General features: G+C 42.0%; 1 non-coding gene across 1 annotated transcript; it reads right to left on the bottom strand.

Annotated features, from left to right (window-relative positions):
- Positions 1 to 385: 385 nt before the first annotated feature.
- Positions 386 to 473, bottom strand: LOC133913869 (small nucleolar RNA SNOR75). Its single transcript, XR_009909110.1, has one exon. It is a non-coding gene; the product is annotated as a small nucleolar RNA SNOR75 (small nucleolar RNA).
- Positions 474 to 23,055: the final 22,582 nt, after the last annotated feature.

The raw sequence follows: 23,055 nt of genomic DNA, 5'->3' as shown, positions 1-23,055 counted from the left end.
AGAAAAACTCGCGCAAAGCGAGATGCAGCTCAACAGTGCTTGAAAGTAATCATGGTTTGTACCTAGTTACTAGCACAAACCTCATGATTGTAAGAGTCATTATTTTACTATCACTGCTGCATCAGCGCCTCTGCGTTTCCCCCCAAAATGAAAGGGAAAAAATGTCCACAAACAATTACGCATTCCATTTAGAAGCGAAAATTTCAGAAATCCTTTCAAAACTAAAACTGAGCCGCCGCTCAGATTTAGCAGGAGGAAATCAAATCGCTCATCGCAGATGGGAAGGGAATCGCCGGATAAGGAAAGCTCATCCCCATGGCCCTTGAAACCAGAAATGAAATCGAACAAGTAAAAACCAAGAACCAAGAGGGAGGAGCCATTTGAAAACTCTCAGACAAATGCCTCGATTTGTCCTCACGGGAAACTTGAATGGATTTCGGACTCGTCATCTACAGATGCGCTCGCCATCAAGAAACAAGCAACTCCTCCGCGTAAAAGAAAGCAACAGGGATTCAGATCAAACTGACAAGTGGAAGACGCAGGCCACGATGAACAAACAGGCGAAAGAACGAGGGGTGGGGTGGGGGAAGAGAGCTGGCGGCGGAGATGACTGGGCAAGCTCATCCTGGAAAGCTCTAAGACCATCTCCAACAATATTTCCTTCATTTCGTTTCCTTCCCGATTCACTTTCCCGTTCTTATTCCCTTTATTTCCTCTCATCTCCAACAGCTTCCCCTCGAGGGGAATCGCGAAGGGAAAGGAGAGAGAATCCCGTCCTGAAGGGAATGATCCTGGGAATCCCGTCGTGACAGGAACCGTGAAAGGAAACCGTTGAAACGCTGAAGGGAACGAAAATCCCATCGTGAAGGGATTTTGGTCCCTGAAGAGATACCGTTGGAGATGGTCTTATAGCTTGAGGAATCTAGGGCTAGGAGTATTTCCCCCTGATTTTACATTTTTGCCCACCCTGCGGTGCGCGTGCGTGATTGAGCTACTGGACCAAGGAAGCACTCAAGAAAGCCACCCTGGTAGAGTGCAGCGGCTAAGGTCCGCTGTTGAAAAGTGCAAATCTGCCCCTTGTGTTTTTTTTTAATTCTAGCGGTGCTGTAGAAACTGCTTAAGTTAACTACCCGTAAACTCCTACTAGACATCTTCTCTCACGGTTTATTTGGATTTGTGTGAAAAAACTATCTGGTTTATTTGGATTTGTGTGAAAAAACTATCTGGTTTATTTGGATTTGTGTGAAAAAACTATCTGGTTTATTTGGATTTGTGTGAAAAAATTATCTGGTTTATTTGGATTTGTGTGAAAAAAATTATCTTTCACGATGATCTCAGTTAGAAGCTGTGGGAGAAAAGTTGCAATGTTGGAGATAGCAAATATCTCCCGGGGATAATATCCCACACCGATCCAATCACACGAATAATCAGAGATAATCTTTCACAATTAATATTTATAATTTTAAGTTTACAGCTTGTTTATGGAAATTCATAACTTTTTCATATATAGTCAAATGAAGGTAATTTTTATATAAAAATTATAGCTCTCAGCGAGATACAACTTTTTTTTTATTTGAAGTCATCTAGATGTACAAATTTAATTCACAACTTATTTAGCATCCATAACTTATGGGCTCAACTCCTTTCGGTGTGTTTCACTCATGAGAGCACCTAGCATTTCTAAACTACATGAAAAAAGATAAAACTTATAATAACACGGTGAAATAATAGTACATGCAATGCTTAACAAATAAAAAATGATTAAAATGTTGTATATATGAAATACACTTGTTGAAGCTAGTCCACACATGTCTTCCAACGCGCCGGATGCTAACCCATATCTCATCATAAAGATCGTAACAACCAATGATTAGCCTGAATCTAATTTCAATAGTCCCAGTATGTGTGCGTTAGTAACTTCCAAGAAAGCTATTACTCATACATACCTTTAACAACATAAATATTACAACATATAGATTTATTAGGATTCAAAAGATTACAAGTTGATACATTTAACAAAAGATAAGGTTTCATCTAGCGTAAATATATATACATCGCAGCGGAAAACACAATTAAAGAAACAAAACCCGTGACGCCATTTGTCCACGAGGCCAACAACCGGGATTAGAGTAGCATACCTGTAGCAAAAATGGTCCTATTAAACTATGATTGTGATTTTGATGATTAATGACAATATAGTTAATGAGACTAACATGTTTATCAAGAATATATATTAATAGGTCTTATGAATACAATATATTAAGAAGCCACCGCAGTCGGGACAAAGTTTGGTTGAATTGGAGAAGTCCTAGGAAAAATGACTACACTGGAAGGTCCACATAGAGGAGTTGTGAATGCCAGAGTGTTTTATTGTCGGGTGTTTTTACATACCGGATGATCTGATGATGTGGAGATATGAACACCAGAGCATTTTTGAGTTGAAGCTCAAGGATGGTACACATCGAAAAGTCCGGCGATTGAAGTGTGCACGCCGAAGTATACGTCAGAGTAACTGTTGCAGTGAGGATTGCAACAGTGGGAAGACCGAAGGACTACATGGCGGAAGGTCCGGCGATCAGTAGTGTGCACGCTAGAGAATTTGTTGCAGAGAAGATGTTAAAGTCCGGTTTGGTGTAGTTTAACACACCGGATGATCCGGCGATGAAGCAAAGTGTAGACCTTATTGACTTGCCGGCGTCTTGCAGAGAAGATGTCAAAGTACGGTTTGGTGTAGTTTAGACTATATTATGTGAGTTTTATGAATTGTGATCCATGTGCTTTCATCTCAATTGATATAAACATATCTTTTAAATTAAAATTCTACAAGTGGTATCACTTTATTGGATCATAGTTTATGAAGCTCTCTCACATGTGCTCTAATATTTTTTTTTCTTGATTTCAACATATGTTTATAGATTTTTTGGGAGATTATTAACAAAGGGGGAGAATTGTGATGACCAAAGTAATTGCAAGATACAAGAAGGTTGACAAAGGTGGGGAAGTTTTTGCATAGGTCGATTAAGGGAGATAGTGGCGTTGGAGAAAGGGGAAACCACAACAAAGGAGGACTAAGTGGTAAAAATATTTATCGAAGTAATGTGGTAAGACTTTATGCTCTTTACATTTGGTATCATTTATTACTTACCACTTGTTTTGGTTGTATTATCATCAATCGCCAAAAGAGGGAGATTGTAGCAAAATTGATCCTATTAGGTCATGATTGTGATTTTGGTGATTAATGACAACATAATCAATGAAAATAACATATTTGTCAGGAATATATATTAGTAGATTTCATAGATGCAATACATTAAGAAGTTACTACGGTCGGGATAAAGTTTGGTTGAATTGAAGAAGTCTTAGGAAAAATGACTACATCGGAAGGTCCGACGTAGAGAAGTTGTGAACACCAGATTGTTTTCTTGTCAGGTGTTTTTACACCCCGGATGATCCAATGATGTCAAGATATGAATACCGGAGCATTTCTGAGTTGAACCTCAAGGATGATACACACCAAAAGGTCCGGCAATTGAAGTGTGCACGCCGGAGTATACGCCGGAGCAATTGTTGTAGAGAGGATCGCAAATGTGGGAAAACCGAAGGACTACATGACGGAAGGTCCAGTGATCGGTAGTGTGCATGCCGAGCATTTGTTGCACAGAAGATGTTAAAGTCCTATTTAGTGTAGTTTAACACGTCGGATTGTCTGGCGATGAAGCAAAGCAATGCCAGAGTATTTTGTACTGAGGAAGGCACATGATGGCTCATTTGAACACGCCAGAAGGTCCGACGATGGAGCTGGTGAACACGCAAGAACATTCGGTGTTCACATAAGCTTTTAGCGGAGTTTTAATGGCTAGTTTTGGAAGATGTACACACCAGATGGTCCAGTGAGTACTATGCTGTTTACACTAGATCACCCACGCGTATACAGTGAATTTGAGCTGTTGGGAAAAATGGTTAGTTCGCGGGATTGAGACTATAAATATCCCTCCACCCAGTCATTTAAAGGTGCTAAGGTCCAGAGGAGCCCATATACACTTGAGAAGATATCCAAGCCATCAAAGTGCTAAAAGTGTTCAACCAAGGCGATTAAGCACACTATTAGAGAGTGATTAGTGCTTATAGGCCTAGAGAGAAGTATTGCTAGGTGCTGCAACCTAGAGAGTGGATCAAAGAGTAATCAACCATGTACCGAGAGGTACACCGGAGCCTTGGAGTCTTGGTGACTTACCGGTAACTTGTTGACCCGCCGACTTGGTGTGGAGCGGTGAAAAGAAGATTGTGCAGGGACGCGGAAGCTCTTGTGTTTCTGACTAAAGATCCAAATTAAAGATGGCGTACAAGTAACAAGAAGAGAGGTTAGTGGTGAGATCTCGCCTTGGTGGCTTGGTGGCTCATCATGCTTGAGGTCTTGCCTTGGTGACTTGGTATCTCAAGAGTCGTGACCGGAAGAGACTTGGTGATCGAGGGCATATCCTTTGTGGAGCTCCAACATGGACTAGGGGTGGCTTGTGTGCTACCGATACCACATGATAAAAATCCCTTGTGCTGAGTTTATCTCTCTACTTTATTTACTTTTTCATATTTTTATTTTTGCAATTTATTTTGCTAGAGTAGGTTACAATCCTCTTAAGCGGTAGGGTAGACACACTAGATAAATATAGAGCATATTTAGATAGAAATTGATATAGGTTTATCTCGTGAAGTTTTTGGAGCCATTAATTTTTAAGTGTCATAATTTACTCCCTCTCTTAGAACATCACTGTTTCTCACAATTGGTATCCGAGCCTCATGCTCTTGATAGTTTTAACTGCCTAGAGTTGTGATGTCCGAGGTTGGAATGGATACCCATAGCGCTCCATATTTCGACAAGCACCAGTTTCCCCTGATGGAAAATTCTAATAACTTGTTATTTGCAAGCTAAAGATTTAGATGTTTGGAGAGACACCGAGGAACGGATGATGCAATGCCTCACAAACAAAGAAAAACAATTAGATGTATTGACAAAGAGTATCCTTTTATCATCTTTATGCATTGATGTATTTAATCATGTTTATTCTCTCACCAATGGACATGATATTTCGACTAGTCTCATTGAAATACATGAAGCCACAAAGGATATGTGCAATGAGAAATATCATGTGCTAGTAACTAAACTCAATGATATCAAATAACTACCCCATGAAAATACTAATGATATGTACTCATATTTGAATATTTTTGTAAATGAGATCAATGGGCTAGATTTGATACCAATTGAAGATGATCATGTGGTAAGAAAAATACTTCAAGCTTTTTTTCCGAAGTACAAGCTAATTATCTCCATTATCTATGCCAACCATGACATGAGTAAGATGACTCCAAGCCAAGTTATCGACAAGATCACCGTCCATGAGATGACCATAAATATAGGGGTTGAAGCTTCTACCTCATATGACATCAAGAACCTTACTCTCATAAGCAAGCAAGCAAGCTTAATATTAACACATGAAGACAATGATGAGGAGGCAAGAGCAAGAGTCAAGATCAAGTAAAGATAATGGTAATCAAGATGAAGAGAGCAATGAAGATGATGATCAAAGCACATCAAGTGATGAAGAGATTGGTCTCAAAATGACCAAGCTCATGTCACAAGTGGAGAACATCAAGAGAATTAATGCTAAGATCGATCATCCAATCTCCTTAAAAAAATTTGACCAAAATAATTGATCATATCAAGAAGAAAAAATAGACCAAGAATAAGAGGGAGACAAGGAGAAGAGCCAAAACATTCACAAGCATAAGAAGATGGGTGAGCGAAGATGATGAGTCAAGCTCAAGTGATGAAAACCTCACCATCCACTCCTAAAAAAAAAAACTCTTTTACAAGGTCATCATCACACAAATCGTCACGCAAGCCATCTCACAAGTGCCTTATGGCCAAAGGTATAGAAAACAATGTAAGTGATGATGAATCCGATGAGGATTCACACTTTCAAGAAGAACTTCTTGATTTGATCAATGAGCAACAAAGAGCCTTAAAGAAACAAGCTAAAGAACTTAAGAAATTCAATGCTTTTAATGATATTCATACTACCTTTGTTTTTAGTTATGAATAATTATTGAGCAAATTTAATTTGCTACACAAGGATCATGAAGAGCTTAAGCAAAAGCAAAAACCACTTCTCCAGAACCTCATTTATTCTGGTTTCTAGCTTCTGCCAGTGCATTTAATCTCAAACTAAGCCCCCTTTGAAGTAATATATATCTTTATTTAATTTCAATCCTAAGGTAGATGTTTCCACTTCCTGTGATGATTTGATTGATTTATCTAGCTTACACATTTGTAATGAGATTTGTGTTAAGAATGCTGTTATAGAATCACCTAACAACCTCATTGCACAAGAGAATGATGAGCTCAAGTAATAAGTGGAGAAGCTCAAGAAGGACTTGATAAGATTAAAAGGTAAGAACCATGTCCAACCTCCTCAAGATAACCACGCTACTATGGTAAAAAGGCTTACAGAGGGGTCCACTATGACACGCTTCAAGTGCAATCAAGAAGACCACAAGTTCTTCAAATGCAAGCAAGTGAAGAAGAAGATCAACGAGAAGAAGAAGATCATGAACCTCTCCAACAAGACCTCCAACATCTACACCAAGCTCAACTATAGGACCAAGACCAAAAGTAACCACTACAAGCTTAAAAAGAAGAATAATGACAAAGTAATTGCACACATGGTTGAGAGAAAGGACCGGAGGTGGAACCAACCCATTTAGGTATCCAAGGAAGTCATCACCAACATGAAGAGCCCCAATTAGGATTGCACATGCTTATTTCAAATTATTGTAATTCCTAGTGTATGTTTTTTATATGGTAGGTTGCTTGTGTTTTCCTCTATTTCTTATGAACAATCTACATGGTTTTTTTAGTTGTAGGTCCCTTACATAGCACTAGTTTTACAATTAGTATTCCTTATGTACCATGAGTTTAATTTATAGGGTACCCTCTCTATTGTTATTAATAACAAGAGTATATATCTCACAAGTATTCAACACTTATATACACATATTTAGGGGAAGTATATCATATAGGTTATGATTTTGAGACTAACATGTGTTTCAAGTGATATCTTTTGTAGTCTCATGGAGTAATCGACAAGTCCCCGGAGATATGCAATGTTTAAAGGCTTCAATTGATATATTTGTCAAATCTTTTATTCATTTAAACTACCTCCATGCATAATATATCTAAAACCTACTATCTTAACATATTATCTAGTTGTACGTATATTTCTTTCTCATTATATGTGTGCACACAAAAAGGGGAGTTTAGACTATATTATGTGAGTTTTATAAATTGTGATCCACATGCTTTCATCTCAATTGATATCCACATATCTTTTAAATTAAATCCCTACAAGTGGCATTACTTTATTGGATCATAGTTTATGAAGCTCTTTCTCATGTGCTCTAATGTTAAATGACTAGATTAGGATTTTTGAGACGTGGCAAAACCCTTCTTTGACTTTCATGTGGGCAACTCAGTTCTAAGTTGGATGAAATATGGAATGATACAAATATATAAGTTAGAGAAATGATTAACTCTAACGGTAGTAAGTACATGGTGAAGTGATAATATTTACAATGTTTAAGTTGGTTTATGTTGAAGCTGGGGAAAACAAGTGTCGGTTTGCATGTTTGTAATTAGATATTAAAAATTTTATAAAATATTCAAACAGAGTCGGATGAAGAAAATATTTATAAAACAATTATAGCTGTTGTTGAAATCTACAACTTTGTAATTGACAACTTTTTTCATTTGAAGCTATTTAGGTGCCTAAATAATCATAATAAAATTCGGATAATAAAGGTCAAAAAGGAAAAATATTACATTGCCTTCGGTAATCATTTTGAGTGTGATGGTAAGAAAGCTTAGCGCGAGGTGAATTGTTGCGGGTTCGAACTCCATGAACCGTACACATGCGTATTTCATAAAAAAATCTTGTGACTTGTGATTTGCGGCCATGTAGGTAGTATGAGGGGTGCTTCGGGTGCACACCCCCTCGGTTTGTTGCCTTAAAATGTTGATTTTTCTGGAAATAGTATTTCTCATGATTCCAATCACAAACTGTGGGAGATAGTTTAGCCGTAACAGGTAATCGGCAATAATCTCTGACAATATAACTGTGACGGCTTGAAAACCATGTGAGATGAACCTCTATGCGGTAGTGGTCGCAGCAACAGCAGTTGCAGTTGCTATAGCTACTGCACCGGATCCTTGGTGCTGGTGGTACTGGATAATACATTTCAAATCGTATGTATCTACCTTTCTAATACTTGGTGCTGTCTAGGGTGGCAGCAAGGTGATACCGGCTATTTCCTCCATCCCCACGCAGACTCTTAAAATACATTCCTCATCCAGCCCCGAACCACAAATCAAGGTAAATATTGCTGTTGTCCTGACCCTGTCGGGCCCAAAGCCCCACAGGGATTCATATGTAAGAAAAAAACCCCTCTCTAGGATCATCTTGACGCGTGCTTTCAATGCATATTCATTATAATGCTGTATGAATCGATAAAGCTTTGATTAAGGATCTGTTTGTTTGAGTTTCTGCTTTTGAGTTTTTCTGAAAAACTATGTTTTTGGTTTGTTTGAAAAGCTACTTTTGGAAATAGGCTGTTGGTTTCTACAATAAATTTTTGGCTTCTCAGCACATAGCTTCTCAGAAAAACATATCTCAGCGAGCTTCTCAACTTTAGTTTATTTTTCTCAGAAGCAGTCTTCTGACTTCTCCAGAAATCACTTCTCCAGAACCTCATTTATTCTGGCTTCTAGCTTCTGCCAGTAGCAGAAGCAAAAGCAGAAGCAGAAAACAAACAGGACCTAAAGCAACAAAAATTTATGAATTTATAACTCAAACTTCAGGCAAGCAAATAAGTAGCAACGACCAACAAGTAGCAGGCTAGCAGCAAGGCAACAAACGTTTCAGGCAAGCAATAAGTTGCAGTTTACCAGACTATTACAATATTGTCTGCATAAGATAGGCTGGCAGCAAATATTATCCAAATACGATAGCAACTAGACATATAGATATTGAATAAGTAAGCAGCAGAAGCACACAGTTCTCATTCGGCCATCCCAGCAGCCAGCATCACTGATCAATCAGCCACTGTAGACTGATAATCCTCCTGAAAATGAAAAGAACAAAACATTCGTAATATGAATGATTGATAGAATAAACAATACTGCGTGTTCATTGGTCGCCACTCTCCAGGGTTCGCCCTCACCCATTACGTGTTCGTTGATCAACTGATGAGCATCTCTACATCTTAATTGTTGATGTCGCTGTTATTTTTTATTCAATAAATATCCTAAAAAATTCCTAAAAAATAAAGACCGTGGAAATGTTACTGGGGAAGAGGGCAAACCTGACAGAATGAGAGGGCAACAATGCTTTGCACTACGCGGCAGAGAGGAACGATGCGCGCTTGGTGCAAATACTCCTTGACAGAGAAGGACAATGACCTGCAGTCCCCGCTGCATGTCGCCACCGTTATCGATCCGGATCCTATGCAGTTGCTATTGTAACTACAGAGGGGCTACAGTAAAATGCATTAGCTCTATCTAACGGATCAGATCTGTTGCTACAGTAGAAACCGTCGCAACGGTAAATCACTGTTAGCATACTCACATTTACTGTTTCATCTGCTACAGTATGCATTGCCTTCTCCACTGCAGAGGATCGGGATCCCACCCGCTATGGCTCAACGAAGGCCATCCGTGCTCTCCTGTGGAATTGCCCTGATAGTGCCGAGGTCGATGGTAGGCACCTCAAATAGGAATTCCTTCCACATTGCCACCGTGTGCGACAAGGTGGACACACACCTCAGGCTCGTGCTCCTTGAGGACACTGTGAACCTACCTGATATGGACGGTGTCAGGATTTAGTAATACGATAATGTAATATTTGAATGGGGGTAAGAATATTTGGCCGGTAGCTATTAATTGTAGATTGAAATAAGGGCACGCGATGCTGATAGGTTCATACCTCCAGGATAATATGCGAGTCTTTTATTAACTCAAGAATAAGATAACAATATGAGGCATTTAGATCTAACTCTAAGCTATCTGGTGAGTTCTGCTCTGAGCTTGATAGCGGTGCGTTGCCCACTTTATTGCAGTCAAAATATGGATTCGTGACACGGGCACACAATTGGCACGACGTGTTATCTACCTCGGGTTGCTTGGCACAAAACAATGGCACGAAGCCAGCCAGCTTTGGTGCTCAACAAATTTCCGTGTCAGTTACCGGCGCCGAGCTGCTTAGCATCCGAACCACCGGAGCTCCTGAAAAGGATGGATGCCCAAGCGGCCGCGGAACGTTTCCAAAGCCTTCATGCGTCGGTCGGTCGGTCGTCGGCGCCTCCCCAGCTGCTGCGGACTTGCAGTGTTACAGAGGGAATCCTCGGCGGCCACAAGCGAATCCCCTGTTCCAGGAGGGCCGGCCGAGCGGCCGCGAAAGCGACGCCCCTGCCAGTCTGTGGTTTCGATTTGGAGCTAATTGAATCCAAGCGATCTAGACACGCACCGCTTGATAGGATTTGGTAGTGGTAGTATCTTGGCTTTGCTGCTATGAATGAGACTTTGAGACTGACAGTTTGATAAGTACGTTAAGTGTTTGTTTATATATATCTATCTATTTTGCATGTACGATTGCAGAATACGTACTGGTCGCGTGGCAAAAATCCAAAATTAGACAATATACATGATCGTATTTGCCGAAATAGGCAACATGTCAACGTATTTATAATTTTAGCATCCGTATTCGGCACACGGTGTGCCGAATACGGCACTGTAGCCCATATTCGACACACGGTGTACCGAATACGGCACTGTAGCCTATATTCGGCACACCGTGTGCCGAATACGGCACTGTAGCCACCGTATTCGGCACACGGTGTGCCGAATATGGGTTGTAGCATATTATGTGGGTCCGCGCCAGCGACGATGGCGCGGACACGCCATCATGATTGGCGCGGACCCGCTACGCCTGCCCCGGTTTCGCATCACGTCTCGTCGGGGTCTCCTCATGTCTGTGCTTTCGGCTGGTGATGAGTGCATCGCGTGCGTCGTTTTTTGAGTGAGTGGGTTGCCTCCTAGCTTTTGTGATGAGTGCATCGTCTGGTGGCTGCTATAAGGAGCATGGTGAGGAGGAGCAGCAGACGCATTGCGAGGTGACGAGCAGCGGAGATCAGGCGAAGAGCAGCAGACGCACCGCGAGGTAGCAGCTGCGCAAGGTAATTAGTACTTATATTAGTTTTAATAATTAGAGTAAGTAGATTATTTAATCTATTCAATTAGATTTGATAAATTAGATTAAGTTGATAAATTAGAGTATTTAGATTATGTATATAATTAATACTTAGTTTAGTAATAGTAATTAGAGTAAGTATATTGTTTAATGTGTTCAATTACATTTGATAAATTATTTTAAGTTGATAAATTAGAGTATTTAGATTATTTGGATAGTTTGATTATATGAATATAATTAGTCAGTGCAATTACATTATAGCATGTAGATATTAAATTGCTAACATGGATTGTATTGTAATTTGTTATGAACGTATTAGGTGTTGTACCTATTTTGTAATAGCTGTTGTCTTACTTTATTTTGTAATTGAACCATGAGGCTTGAAATCATTGGCATGACTCACGTTCACCTTCCCGAGCTTCTTCAACTACGGTATGACGAGAACCATAGGGGAAGGATGATTTTCGCAGGGCAACAGGTACATCGATAGTACGTGAATTTTAATTGCTCTAATACCTTGGTACTTACTCTATAAATGTATTGCACACCTTTGCAGTTGCTCCTGTTGCGTTCCAGGAGTGTGTGCAAGCTCAAGGAGTTAGACCCTCGATTCCACGAGCCCCTCGCACTGGCCGAACTACTACCGTTCGCACTTATGATGGCAGGAGCTCCCATGGAGGGTGGTGGCAGGACTCCACTGCCGCCGATCGAGGTCTCACTACTCACAGGTCTCGTCGACCGCTGGCATCCTGAGACGCACACGTTCCACTTTCCTTGCGGAGAGATGACTGTTACTTTACGGGACGTTGCCATGCTGTCCAGGCTCCCTATAAGGGGCACCCCGTTAGTACTTTCATGACCATCAAAGGAGCAGTGGAAGAGTTATATTCACGGCATGTAATTATTTGTTACATAAAGCATTTCATACGTTGCAATGTTGTTCGTGGTTCATTGATTCTCTGCATCTTGTAGGTTTAACGTGCAATATGATATTAAGGACGTAGGGCTCTCCATGTCATGGATTCATGGGCTACCACAGTTCAGCCCTTGCCCACCGGATGCAGACGAGGCAACAGTTATGCAGCATTACAAGGTGTACTTGTACATCTTGCTTGGAGGCATTATGTTTTACAACACGGGAGGCGATTATGTACCTCCGTATATTGTATGGTTAGCTCGTCAACTCACGTCACGTCCGTACGAGCCGACACATTACAGTAGGGGATCTGCTGTGTTGGCCGCTACATACAAAGGATTGTGTGCCGCTACCCAACGATCAACGAAGATGGGATCTATTTCTGGTTGGCTACACCTTCTACAGCTCTGGAGCTGGGATTATCTCCCGGTGTGTCGACCGTGGGTGAGCAAGACCTACTATCCAGTTCCCATCTCCAATGGTGTGGCTGATGACATGAGGCCAACGATGGGTTATCGGTGGCTTCATGCCAGGCTGCGATGGAGTCACCACCAAGACCATGGAAACTACGCCCGGGTGATCAGTGACCTCGACATCCTCAGCGCCGAACTTGTGGAGTGGGATCCATGGCGTAGGGAACGAGTGGCCGAAATTGCGACTAGCAGCCTCATCGCATCATCTTGCTTCTAAGACTCCGACCTATGGATGACTAGATGTTTTTTGCTTTATATGAACAATGTAGAAGTGTATTCTCCCGACCGTGTGCAGAGGCAGTTTGGTCATCGTCAGTTGGTGCCAGTACCTCCCCAACGAGACGCTGGTCGGGCGCACGAGTAAGTGTGTTACTGTATGTACCATTCTTATGTTACGAAATTTCAACTATTTATGTCACATACAAGAGGAGTACCCAAGGAAACACAGGCACACACGACTGGTCAGAGATTAATGCAGAACACATAACCCAGTGGATGGAGTCTGGCCCAGTGGATGTCGTCGTTCCTGCGGGACAGTACGACGATAATACGTACTGGGAGTACCTTGCGTGGTATCAATCACGAACGCGTCCCACCTTACTCAGTGGCAGCGTACCGCCAGCCCACAGACCCTTCCCCAAAGATCGTGCTCGGCTTCTTCATGTGGTGGTAAGTGATGTTGTACTGATAATGATTTTCATTAGTTTCTCATCTGTATTACTGACATAACCCTCAACAACAGCAGACCGAAGCGGGGTACGAAATGCATAGGCATGCGGAGCATGAATGTGGGGAAGCGAGTGGGTCAGCCACGCGAAGGGATCGGCACCCTCTCCGGGACTACATGAGGACGAGAGGGTCTCGCATTTTGTCCGCGATACGTGGACTAGGTGGTTGCGCCCCGCGTTCTAGGGGCTACGACGTACCCGCTATGGACCCGTCCTGTGCCTCCCACAACAGGCGCTCATCCAGTGCTCATAAGGCACATTCAAGGGAGGCCCCTTCGTCTGCGGCCCATCATGGGACACGTTCTTGTGCTGGAGTCGAGGAGGTGACCGAGGCTCCTGCTCCCGAGGACCGCACACTGGGTTCCCAGCTCACTCCGTTCACACAACCTACTCAACCTACGCAGACAACTCCACCAGGATTATCAACTCACCACGAGAACGTCATTGATTGCACACAGCAGACGCCCACCTGGAGTAGCACTCAAGATTTTGACTGGGCTGCTGCATTGCAAGCGAGCAGCTTCACCGAGCTACTGAGCAGCCAATACCCCCAATATCCCGATGCACCAGAGGGTTCACACTGGTACTAGAAAGCTGAGACTTCATCATTTCGGACTCCAACCGAGCACGTACTACCGGCAGGCACACTCCCGCATGACGATCCTACAGCGTGGTATATGCAGGGCCGAGTTAGCAGTTCTGGATACACATTCGGTGGAGTTGGAACACAGCATGATGACGAAGATGAGGACCAAAGGCACACGCGGCATGGACCATCTCAAGCCGCTGGGATGAGGGCCACACACCCGCCAGACGCTTACACTCCTGAGGATTGCTTGCGACGTCGGCGTCGTTAATGAGCTAGTGCAATATATTGTGTACTCATCTATACTAAGTGTTATTCACTATATTACGTACTCATTTGTACTATGTCATACACTTCAGTGTTCAAGTAATTTCAAATTTTGTTGAAAGTTGGTAATTACATGAAATGAAAATACGTCGGCATGAAATGACAATTAAATTAGCAAATAATTTTAAATTTTGATGAAAGTTGGTAATTAAATGAAATGACAACACGACATCAAACGACATAACTAATCTCGCACTGCTGCTCCTCCTCGCCTCGCGCTCTGCTCCTTGCCTTGCGCTCTGCTGCTCGTTCTTCATTTTGTAGCAGGCGGCAGGCGACGCGCTGAAAGCATCGCAACAAAATGACGCACCGCCGGCCATAATCACAGATAGGAAGACACCGAAACGACAGTGACGCGACAAAAGCAAAGCACGATGTGAAAAAAGCAAAAGAAATGGAGCGGGGATTCGCGCCAGGGACGATGGCGCGGACACGTCCAGCGTCCGCGCCATCGTCCCTGGTGCGGACCCACATACGACACTACAGCCCATATTCGGCACACCGTGTGCCGAATACGGTGGCTATAGTGCCGTATTCGGCACACGGTGTGCCGAATATGGGCTACAGTGCTGTATTCGGCACACCGTGTGCCGAATACGAATGCTAAAATTGTATATATGCTGACATGTTGTCTATTTTGGCAAATACGGTCGCGTATGTTGTCTAATTTTGGATTTTTGCCGGTCGCACGTGTGTTTCACTGAGCAGCCAACCAAACTTTGACGTGTGCGTCAGCCCTACTAACTGAGCGTGCGTGAAAGGATGATCCAAGAGGAGTGAATTGGGCAATTAAAAAAAAACTAGAACACAAAGTAAATGTAGAAAATAAAGCTTGCAAGTAAGTAAAATATTAAAATGTAAATACGGGAAAGTAAAAAAATGGAGAGGAGAACACCGATTTTTTCCCAAGACATCGAGGAGTTGGCACCCTCTAATCCTCGTTGGGGCATCCACAAATGATATCGCTCCCCTTAAGTCATAAAGTCTCAAATGCTCAATCATGATTGTCACTTCTGCATCTCCGGATTGGCGGGCATCAAACCAAGTACATAACTCTTCGGCTCCCACAAGAACTTCAAGAGCTCACCGAGATACCTCTAATCACCAAAGACCGGTTAAGTGTTGTCAACCGCTAAGAGTAACAAGCCAATAACTTCACTTGATCAAGATCAAGCCTAGACTACAGCTAGATGAACACTTACTACTCTTCAAGCACTAAAGATGTCGTTAACATTCAATTAAGAACTTTTGAATTCACTCAAGTGCACTCTCTTGTTTCTTGATGACACACAGAGTGTATGAGCTCTTCTAGGGTCAAAAGAATAAAAAAAGAGACCTATACTACTCTAAGTGTCATTAATCTCCTTTGTGACACTCAGAACTAGAAGATCCTTAATCTTGAAGCACATGTCCTTTAATCATCCATATAATCGCCTTAGAGACCAAGAATACTTAATTATTATTGTGAACTAACCTTTTAATTACCTTCAAAATAAATTGTTAGTCACAATGATATAGTTGTCATTAATCACCGAAACACTTATCACTTACCTAGGGGCCTACATGCTACAATATTTCCTTTTTTGGTGATTGATGACAACACATATGAGAAGATAATAATATAAAATAAAGAACACCCTATCATACTAGGCAATTTACATCATATAACAAAAAAGCAAGAGAAAGTCTATCACTAGAACAACCTATCATGCTAGTACAAATAGAATTAAGCACAGATGACAAGCTAAACACATTGATTAAGAACCAAATGGCCTGTCATTACATTAAAATCCATAAGATCCAACAAGCTGAACCTAACTACCAAAAAACCTAAACTCCCCCTGAAACAAAGCTCTCTAGCCACTCAAGATAAGATTCTCTCTCCTAACTCCCCCTAACACTAGATTCTCTACCCATTTGGCATCTAAGCACCAAAAAGAGAACCCTACTAAGCATTTGGGACTGGAGGAGATGGATGAGCCGACACTGTCAAAGAAGGTCGCACCATAAACTGAGAAGACTCGGACTCAGAGTTGGAAGAGTCGTGCTCGGCTGCAACGACATCAATGATAGGAGAGAGGGATCCTATTGAAGGCTTAACAGATGCAGAAGGAGCTGGAATCTCTGTTGGCACTATGTCAGGATGGGGGTCGGAGCTAGAAGTATCGACACCCTGAGCTGTTGTTTACTGAAGAGTGGCCTCAAGCTCATCAAAAGCTGACTGCACAATAGAAGGAGGCACGATTGAGGTGTGTTGAATAGGGACGGTCGACTATGGAGAGTCCTCGAAGCTGAGAGGCCCAGTGGTTAGAGGTGATGTCAAAGAAGGGAGCACTGGCCTCTAAGAAGTCCCAACATGAAGAGAGAAGACTCCGATGGTGAAAAGTGCTGAAAGAGGAAAGCCTAACGCCGGAGTACTTAAGAGACCATCAACACTGCCTGGGAGAGGACTCGGGGCTGTAGCTGGTGCTAGAGGTGCAGTTGGCAACTGAAGACATGTATACTAAAAAAGGAATGAGAACATCCGAGCGTTGTTCTCTCTGTCTGTCTGAAGCATTGCAAACATGGCCTGCTGCTACTGTAGCTGAAAAGACTGCAAAAAGACTATCTACTGCTCCTGCTGGCGAATCATATCGTCTTGAAGCTTTGCCTGCATCTCAGCCTGTGCTGCAAGCTGCTGCTAAACCTGCTGCTGCTGGATCTGCTGAAGAATCAGTGTAAGCTCTGAAGTTTGTGCAGCAAGGGGCACTGGAGGAGATGGCTGAGAAGAACCTCCTGCCTTGGCGTCGTGAGACCTAGTGACCGGAGGAACATACTCAATATTATCCGAGTCTGAATCACTGTCCACATCAAAGATATAATGCGGTAGCTCTTCCTTGGCCTTTGCTAGGGCCTAGTCCTTAGCCGCTACTCTCTCTCGCTCGTCAACAGGAATCTGCTCCTGAGCATGAACCATGGCACACTAAACATGGCGTCTGTCTGACGGAGCTGAAGGAGCATACTCCTTGAAGAAATTAGTAGACTCCTCATAGGTCTCGAGGAACTCGAGATACCTGATGGCACGAGCAAGCATATGAGAGATGAAGTGCGCGTACGGCTACTGTCTGGCAAGGGGCATCCCCTCTGCTAGAGTATCCTCAATCTCACATAGGATCAGATCCACGATATCAAATTGCCGGTGAGTGAGGATAGAAATAATCAACCATTGCTACAAGCTGGTGATAGCCTCTCCGTAGCCGATCCTTAGCAGCAAACTGCATCTCAAGGCCAAGTGGATGGCCTTTGCCACAAGTGTCAACATATCTGGCAGTCACGATGAACCTGGAGCGAAGGGTTGTCTGAAAAGTGACCTAATCTCATCATTAGTCGAGAAGATGCCACCAAACAGAGGATGGCGAGGGGGTTCAGCATTCGGATGAATGACCTCGTGCAGATGCCTGGAACTCATCTGAACCCCCAACACCCCAAGAATGTTGTTCCTGTATAATCTGTAAGTGTTGCCCTAGAACATAAACTGGATGAAGTTCCTTACTGGTGCTATCCATACTATGGTGTAGAACACTCTGACCCACTCCACTACATATCTATGCACGTCAATGAGCAGAGCTAAAAGTCCAGGGAAGGCGTCAAAAGTGTTGCCTCATGTCCACTCCCCCTGCAGCTAACTGCATATAGCGCCCGTTGAGTAACTTGTACTGGCTCAAGCTGACCTTCTTCTTATGATAAGAGTGCAAGAAGCTCTCCTGTAAAACTATCCAGAACCTAGGACAACTCATTCATCTCTGACATCGGGAAACCACTCATCGACTGGCAGAAAACGTAGCTTCTTAATCCTCGATGACTTGTAAGAAGTCACATCAATTAGCTTGAGCTCTGATTGAGCCTATGGCTGCTCTGTGTACTACTGCTTTGCCTGTTGCTCCTACTGTTCATCTGGCTCTGGCTCCTGACGAGCCCTCTTCCAGCTATCTGACTGGTTGGAAGGCGTCAAGCCCTACCTCCCAACAGGACAAGTGCGGGTAGACCAACGTGGAGTAGAAGAGTCATCTCGGATCTAAAAACCTCGCTGAGTATCTGTTGCATCAGCTGCTGCAAAGGCTCTATCCCACTCCTTCTGTGCCTTCGACTTCTTCTTCTTCGGTTCCTCACTGGCCTTGCCCTTGTCCTTGTCAGTGAGCTCATGACCCATCTAACAGATAGCAAAGATGATAACAAGATGAGCGATTGCATCAGGTGAAAGGAATTTGAATGAAATTGACCCAAATTTTGAATCCTAAGCAATAATGTGCGGGCAAAATTGGAACATGCTATGGATTCATGTTTGCGATATGGAAATGATTAATTTCAAAGGACATGACTTTAATTTGAATGAATAGCTCAAAAGGCATATGAGTTTATGGAAAATTTGTAAGATTTTGACCTAAATTTGAAAGAATTGAACACATTAAGCACAATTTTGATCAACATGCCCTAATACATGATCAATGTAAAGGATATGACTCTTAATGCAACAATTGATCAAGAAATTTCTCAGATTTTGGAATGAATTTGATTGAAAATTGAGCAAATTTGCATAAATTCATCTCGAATTTGATGGATATGAGCAATTGCAGCACACAATTAATAAACATGCCCTCAAATTGCATGGAATTGAACTAATTTTGCACTGCATTGGACACAATTCACATGAATTTTGAAAAAAAGTTTGAAAGTTTGAAGAACCAGTCAAGAAAGATGCTCACCACAATCAAATGGAGGGAGGAGATGGTGGTGAGGGAAGTACAACGGCTGGAGGTGGTCCTGTTGATGGCGGTGACGCTAGAGCATGTGGCAGCGGCGCTTGGGCATGGAGCGGTGGCTCTGGTCGTGGAGACGTTGACGCACGACGGTGGCTAACTGGCAGTGACAAGTGGAGGAGGTGGAGGTGCGACGGCGACGCTGGTTGGGGGTGAGCGGCGCAGGGGCGCTGAGTCGGTGAAAGAGGTGTACGGGTGTCGACGAGAAAAATCGAAGAAGAGGAGGAAACAGTCGAGCCCAAAACCTTATATGATAGGTGGGTCCCGTGGAAATCACGAACACCAGAAGGTCCGATGATTCTGAGACTGAACACCGGACAGAGCACCATACCAAAATTTCCAGAGCATGTCAAATCTTGGACGAGATCTATTTCAATCACCGGATGCTCCGGTGATATTAAATTGAACACCAGACTGCATCACATTAGCTTCTCTCTGAAGAATTTCAATTTTGAACACTGGATACTCCAATGAAACTCCATTGATCATATGATAGTATCACCAGACCAATTTTTAGACTTTCTGATTTTGGTCGCTATTGACTGAACATCGAAAGGTTCGATCGAGGACACTTGTCAAACATCGTACCTTTTTTGAATGGAAACACATTTTACGAACACCGGATTATCCGCTGCTTCTATACTGATCATCAAATAGATGCACCAAACCTTTTTCAGGGATAACTGAGCTGACACACAGATCACCAGATGATCCGCTGAGGCGAAAGAAAGGATCACCGGACCATCCAATGAGAAGAGAAAGGTTCTGCTAAGCTAAAATCTCTCGCTGAGTCCAAACTTCAAATCAACACACAACAACAAACAAAAGTTTGGACTAGCTTGAGTGAAGACCTTACTCTCTAAAACACTCATTTTCAAATATTTTCCAAATGGCTATATTATACATAATTTTGCAATTAGCAATAAGAACCAAATAAAAAAAGAGGGAGAAAAAAATCCAAGGAAATGTATGATCCATATTTCCTATGAACTTAAAGATTAAGACTTTAAATTCGCTAGGACATGACTCAATAGGCATTAAGCACTTACATCTTTCTAATCACACTTATTGGGATGTATATTCACATCGAGAGCAAATAACAATCTCAAAGAGCGATATCCTTCTTTGTGATCTCTCTACCGCCAATACACATGCAATGCATAATAAGTGCATTAATTTTAAACATGAATGCAAGTTATATGGCATACAAATGCATAGCATAAAATAAATCTATCTTGTCATATTATTTCCCTTCTCAAGCTTCTTCATGATAAACTCAACAATATGCCTTGAGAGAAACTAGGAGACCACCATCTCAGGCAAAACCCATGTTCATCACTATCTTGAGAAGGTTAGACAAGCACCTATCATGAATACATCTATATGACAAGGCATCACATGACAATTGAAGCATCTATCACGTTCAACTCACATTGCAATCTACAAAATGTGGCATCATCTAGAGATTTTGTGAAGATATCCACCAATTGATCTTACGACCTTACACCACTAAGAGAGATATCATTTCTAACCACATGATCTCTAAGGAAGTGATGACGGATATCAATGTGCTTTGTGCGAGAGTGTTGAATGGGATTGTTTACAATTTTTATGCAATCAGTGTCACAAAGGAGTGAAACTCTCTTTAGACGAACACCAAAGTCTAACAAGGTTTGCTTCATATAAAGGATTTGAGCACAACATGCTCCGGCGGCTATGTATTCGGCTTCCGCGATGGACAAAGCTACAGAGTTTTGCTTTTTAGAGGACCAAGAGACTAGGGACCGCCCTAGCAAGTAGCACCTACCCAAAGTACTATGATCCACACGACATCCGGCAAAGTCCGAATCTGAGTATCCCAAGAATAAGAAAGTAGCACAAGCATTGCTAGGTGTAAGTTGTAGGTATCTAAGGATCCTCTTAACCACGCTAAGATTCGATTCCTTAGGGTTAGCTTGAAAGCTAGCGCACATGCATACACTAAACATAATATCGAGCCTAGATGCGGTAAGGTAAAGAAGTGACCCAATCATAGAATGATAAAACTTTTGGTCAACCGGTTTATCCATTTCATCCAAGTCAATATGTCCATTAGTAGGCATGGGGGTCTTGATTGGCTTGCAATCATCCATCTTAAACTTTTTGATGATGTTCCTCGTGTACTTTTCTTGATGGATGAACGTCCCTTCCTTCAATTATTTGATTTGAAATCCAAGAAAGTAGTTGAGCTCGCCAATCATCGATATCTTGAACTCCCTAGACAACATGTCACCAAATTCCTTACAAAACTCTTTTTTAGTTAAACCAAATATTATATCATCAACATAAATTTAACACAAGAAAAAGTCATTATCAATAATCTTTGTGAACAATGTAGTGTCCTCCCTCCAATCTTAAATCCTTGGTTGATGAGGAAGTCACGTAGGCATTCATATCAAGCTCTTGGAGCTTGCTTGAGTCCATAAAACGTCTTGTGTAACCTATAGATATGATTAGGATATCTAGAATCTTAAAAACTGAGGGGGTTGTTCAACATAAACAAGTTCATTAATGAAGCTATTTAAAAATACACTCTTCACATCCATTTTATAAAACTTAATGTTATGATGTGAAGCAAATGCAAGAAGGATACGGATGGCTTCAAGCCTTGCCACGAGAGCAAACGCTTTGCCAAAATCCAAACCTTCAACTCTTGCAAATCCTTGTGCGGCGAGTCTTTCCTTGTTGTGTACCACCACACTATGTTCATCTTTCTTGTTGCAGAAGACCCACTTGGTTCCAATCACATTCTTGTCTTGAGGCCTCTCTTTAAGTATCCATACTTCATTATGGGTGAAGTTGTTGAGTTCTTCTTGCATATCAATCACCCAATTTGATTCTTTAAGCACCTCATCTACATGTGGGTTTCAAAAAAGAGACAAATGAGTAATGTTTACAAAATGAAGTATATTGACGAGAGCGAGTTCTTACTCCCCTAGATGGACTCCCAATGATCAAGTCAATTGGGTGATCCTTAGAAATGTGCGTTTACTTCACTTGTGGTTCTTGGGATGTATCTTGTGGTGGTCCAACATCTTGAGCTTGAACTTGAGCTTCCTCTCGAGAGATATGAACATCTTGTGATAGAAGTGGTTGATCATCTTTCTCATCATCTTGATCAATTTAGGGTGCTATGGAGGTGTGTGGAGTGGAAGTAGAAGGTACATCTTCATCCTCCTCCTTAGGCTTGATATCTCTAATCTCCATATTCTTCATCACATCTCTCAAGGGTTTATCACCTACATCGTCACAAGAAATACCTTCTCCTCAGGAGCCATTAGATTTATCAAACTCCACATCATAAGTTTTTTCAACAAAACCGGTAGCATTGTTAAATACTCGATTAACTTTGGAGTTCAATACATAACCAACAAGAAAACTAATATCACAATATTTTTCAAACTTACCTAGGCATTTTCTTTTCTTGTAGATAAAACACTTACATCCGAACACCCGGAAGTAGGAGATATTGGGTTTCTTCCCAATGAGAAGCTCGTATGGTGTTTTTTCAAAAGTCGGTCAAGATACACTCAGTTGGATGCATGTCACGTGTTAATTGCTTCCGCCCAAAACTTCTCCGGCGTACCATAATCATCCAACATTGCTTTTGCAAGAGTGATTAAGGTCTTGTTCTTTCTCTCCATCACGCCATTTTGTTGAGGGGTGTAGGTTGATGAGAACTCATGCTTTATGCCTCTATTATCACAATAATCTTCAATTTGAGTGTTCTTGAACTTCGTACTGTTGTCACTCTGGATCTTCACATTGTGGCCTCAAACTCATTTTGAGCCATTTTTGCGAACTTCTTGAAGATACCAATGGTCCTGCTCTTATCATCTAAAAATAAAGTCAAAGTGTATCTCGAATAATCATCAATAATGAAAAGGCAATAG

The sequence above is a fragment of the Phragmites australis genome, chromosome 3, assembly GCF_958298935.1.
Source record: "Phragmites australis chromosome 3, lpPhrAust1.1, whole genome shotgun sequence".
NCBI classification, from domain to species: Eukaryota; Viridiplantae; Streptophyta; class Magnoliopsida; order Poales; family Poaceae; genus Phragmites; species Phragmites australis.
Note: the sequence above shows the minus strand (reverse complement) of the source record. Positions and strands in the feature narration are given on the sequence as shown.